Source organism: Camelus bactrianus, chromosome 4 (genome assembly GCF_048773025.1).
Source record: "Camelus bactrianus isolate YW-2024 breed Bactrian camel chromosome 4, ASM4877302v1, whole genome shotgun sequence".
NCBI classification, from domain to species: domain Eukaryota; kingdom Metazoa; phylum Chordata; class Mammalia; order Artiodactyla; family Camelidae; genus Camelus; species Camelus bactrianus.
In genome coordinates, this window is record NC_133542.1 from 52053838 (window position 1) to 52058834 (window position 4997).

The window sequence follows — 4997 nt, forward strand, 5'->3', positions numbered from 1 at the left end:
CACTGGTAAGTGTATATGGTATCTCTATGGACTACTCTTAAAAATTGCATCTGAATCTACAATTATCTGAATATAATTTTTAATAAAATATATCAGTTGAACAAATTCATTATTTTTTGTTGACACTACTTCGTTTAATAAGACCCATAGAAACAAGTAAAATGAGAAAGTAACTTTTTTCAGTCAAATATTTTAATGAGCCTAGTTTATTTTTTAAATTAAACCTATATTTAATGACCCCAAAATTAACATATAGGAATTTCCATCTGCCCACAATGTTCTTCCATGGCCCTTTCCATATGATGAGCAAAAGATGCCAGATGCAAAAGAATACATACAGTATAAATTTTTTTTGCTTTCCCCATCTTTAATTCCCCATAATGCATCACTATTAGACTATCATATATGCATATTTATGTGTATATACATGTACATAGATATAATATGTGGCTTTTTTTGTAAAGTAGAAATGCTCTCATTCATCTTTGTTTGATATAGGCACCCAAGTAGGTAGTCAGATACTAAGTAAAGGCCACAAAAACTTCCTTTTTTTGAAGTCATTAAAAAGGAAGGAAGATCATTGAAAAAAATTCTCTCTTCCTCTTATTATAGCTAGCCTTTGAGGCATGCCAGCCAAGAAAAAAGGAATCACCTTGGCGATGGGAAGTCTGTACCTTCCCCTCTTTGGGTTGTAGCTGAACTACTCTTGGAAGTACTAGTAAAATATATAACTTGTCATTTGCTTTAAGAAAGTCTTTACTTCAGCTTTCCTTCAAACAATGCCTTTAATCTCCCACTAGTATATGAAGATTTAGAGACTTCATATATCAAGGTTCTGGTTGGTTAGAAGTCTCTTTAAACCATGTTTTGCCTATGGAGAGAGAGGAAAAGGTATGGGAGAATGGCAGAGGAGGAGAGTGAGAGAAAGAGAGAAATATGTCTTCCTCTTTAGGAGCACTGGAAGAAAGCAAGCTTTTCAAAGTCACTGCAGATATCTCATGAAGGTCCAGGCTGCTACCATGGTGAGGGCAAACACTGGCACCAACACCATAGCTACAGGAATACCACTCAGCTCCCTTTCACCTCAATGTCTTATAGGCCCATTCTGCACCTGTAACCTCTGCTACACTCTCAGAGACACAGCACAGCTTGCATTACAAAAGAGGTCTACAGCATTCTGGTGCAGCAGGTTTTTAAAATCTTGGCCATTTACCTGAGGGTCCTCTAGTAAGATTGATCTCTTCCTCAGTAACCAAATAATCCACTCCTCCATTTCTATTTTATTGTTTGTCTAGTTTCCTAAGCTGGGTCAGCTAGGGCTCCCTCAGGTGAAGGTGAGAATCAGTCCCAGTCTGGCATCAAAAGCACCACACTTTCAGTTTCCAGTATAAGCTTTTTTTTTTTTTTTTTTTTTCAAACTCCAAGGAAGTCAAAATATAATCAAATATAAAAAAAGTCAATAAATGGTTGCTTAGGTCAGGGAGGAGAAATTGACTTATAATATTTTAATGCTGATTTCCAATTAGAAAATATCCTTAACTACCCACTGCTAAGAAAGAATACCAATAGAAATAAAATCAAAAGTTAACAAATAGGACCTAATTAAACTTATAAGCTTTTGCACAGAAAAGGATATCATAAATAAAATGAAAAGACAACCTACAGAATGGGAGAAAATACTTGCAAACAATGCGACTGACAAAGGATTAATTTGCAAAATTTACAAACAACTCACAACTCAATAACAAAAAAAGAAACAACCCAACCCCCAAACGGGCAGAACATCTAAACAAGCAATTCGCCAGTGAAGACATACAAATGGTCAATAGGCCCAAGAAAAAAATGCTCAGTATCACGCTAATTATCAGAGAAATGCAAATCAAAACTACAGTGAGGTATCACCTCACACCAGCCACAATGGAGATCATTTAAAAGTCTATGAATGATAAATACTGGAGAGGGTGTGGAGAAAAGGGAACCCTCCAACACTGTTGGTGGGAATGTAGTTTGGTGCAGCCATTATGGAAAACAGTATAGAAACAGACTTACCCTATTATCCAGCAATCCCCCTCCTGGACATATATCCAGAGGAAACTCTAATTCGAAAAGATACAAGTTCATAGCAGCACTATGTACAATAGCCAAGACATGGAAACAACCTAAATGTCCATTAACAGATGACTGGATAAAGAAGTTATGGTCTATTTATACAATGGAATACTACTCAGCCATTAAAAAAGAATAAAATAATGCCATTTTCAGCAACATGGGTGGACATGAAGATCGTCATACTAAGTGATGTAAGCCAGAATGAGAAAGAAAAATACCATATGGGATCACTTAAATGTAGAATCTTAAAAAATGACACAAATCGATTTATTTACAAAACAGAGATAGACTCACAGACATAGAAAACAAATGTATGGTTACCAGGGGGAAAGGGAAGGGGTAGAGGGACAATCTGTGAGTTTGGGATTTTCAGATACTAAGTACCATATATAAAATAGATAAACAACAAGGTCCTAACGTATAGCACAGGGAACTATATTCAGTATCTTGAAATAGCCTATAATGAAAAAGAATATTAAAAGGAATATATACATATATATATATAACTGAATTACTATACTGTACACCAGAAATTAACACTACATTATAAACCAACTATACTTCAATAAAAAGAAAAAATACCAAATAAAATTCATTTCCAATGAATAACTTTCAAGTTCATATTATACATAAATAATTGGAGATAGCTAAATAAATGTATTAAATACCTGAGCATTCAAGTAGTATGCTAGGCACTTTCATGTACAATTATTCATAATTGTCAAAATGATTATATAAGATTGATGGTATAATTTTCTCAGTAATGCATTTAATAAAACTGAGAGTCTGTAAAATGACTTTTTCAAATCACCCACCTAGTAAGTTGCAGTACAGTGACTGAATTCAGGTCAGTCTGACACCTAAGCCCATGCCCCTACATGTTTACAAAGTTGTATACAAAACAGATATGAACACTTGATAGCTTCTGTCAGCATCCCTCCTTGAGTGAGATCTATTTTGTCTAGGAATATATTTTGATTATATTACTCCATAGAGATTTCAGAGTGATAATCTGAGAGCTTGTGCTAAACTATAATGCTAACAAGAGAGAAAAAGTGGTATGCGGGTATGGGCGTGCACGTGTACATGTGCGTACATGTGTGTATGTGTGTGTGTGTGTGTGGGAAACATTAAATTACTCTGTAAGATCTTGACAAGATCTTGGTAGAGGGAAGAGGAAGATAGTAAGAGGACAGTATTTATTTCATCCTGAGCCATAATACACAACTAGGAATCTAGATTTGGGCAGGGATCTGTGATTTTACAGCATGGCATTTATGGCCAGACTAACAGATCTGTTTCTCTGGCTCAGATCTTCCCGCTCTCTCATAGCAGGCGTTGGTAAATAACTGATCTAATGAGCAAAGCCTCTACAGAAGGAAAACTCTGGTAATTAGTTTAGAAACTCTTCTAACTTAAACCAGGCAAGTGATTCAAGGCAGGCACCTGGGAGAGATCCCTGGCCATACTGATAACTCAAAGCATATGCCTGACTTAGCAACTGAATTCACTGGAATTTAATTACTCAACATGATTATATACTGACAGCAAACTTGTGATTGGAAGGATTGATTATTATTAGGCAAACACTCTCATTATTCATTTATTAAAATCTTGGGCTCACTTCCCAGACTAGAACTAGATACTCCACTTATTTTCACTTCATCACCTTTTTAGTTGAATATGTTTAACTTTGTGAGGTGGTTATTTTGACTCATGTCATTCTTTTGCATGATTAAACCATTACAATTCATTCAGGAAATGGAGTTTTCTTCAGATAAAAAAGCAGCACTATGATAATAAAACACAGGATAGTTCTGTCAGTTTTGTTTTGACAACTCAGCTCAGTCTTTTATTTGTTTGCTCATAGACCTTTGTATGATCCCAAAACCAGTAATTTAGTATAATAGATTGGCTGCTAAATGTAAGTCATTAGGCCTTCTATAAACTTTTATTAAGTGAATGGATGGGTGAGGGAAATGGACACTAAGTTGACTTCTTTATCTAATGTTATAAACTTTGAGGAGGTGACAATGACCTTATTACTCATTTTCTAAAGAGAACAAAACAGTGTTTGCTTTCAAGCAAATATCAATAAATACCTATCCAAACAAAATTCAATTAAACTTTTATAAACATTTCATACCATTTTATATTCATGTGTGTATATGAAGAAAAACATTTTCTTACACTAATAAACTCCCCATCTCAGTATTACTCATTCTAAACAATAAATTTACAGTGCAAGTTTCAGATACTGTAGTTCATTAGTAAAGTGTTTTTAAATACTATAAAAAGGTTGCTTTTCAATTATTCCACACATTAGGGTCTGTTTGGTCTATACCTATGAATCCAGGATGATATTTTTAAATTTTAAAATTTGGAGGTTGGAGTAGCACTGTCCATTTATGGATTATTAATTTTTTTTTTTTACCTTGCCAGTACCTGTCATCATCTTTGAAGAATCATCACTTCCTGGGTAAGCATATATGGTGACTTGTGAATCCAATTATAAGAACTATTTCAAATTTCAAAGACAATGAAAGCCACTGTGAACAAGCAGTTCCTGTCTTTCTGGGTGTTTATTTTTTGCAGAAAGTCACAAGGACTTGCTATTTTCTAGTCAAGATCTGGGAAACACAATAAATAAACAAAATATACAGTTGTAGAGGTGAGAGCTTAATATGCTCTTGATTCATAGAGATTCCTTTGTGTTCATTTCAGAGAAAGCTGAAAACTGTGAAAGTTGTTCAAATAAATCCATAAAAAATGGTTTGGACTGTGACATACATAAAATGTACAGTTTCTCAGAATTTCCCTTGCTTTTCCCACTACCACCCCTATACTGATGAAGTATTAGAAATAAGACATATCTCAACCTGAACCAT

General features: G+C 34.5%; 1 pseudogene; it reads right to left on the minus strand.

The window, feature by feature from the left end:
• Positions 1–982: 982 nt before the first annotated feature.
• Positions 983–3439, minus strand: LOC123616231 (synaptojanin-2-binding protein pseudogene; annotated as a pseudogene).
• Positions 3440–4997: the final 1558 nt, after the last annotated feature.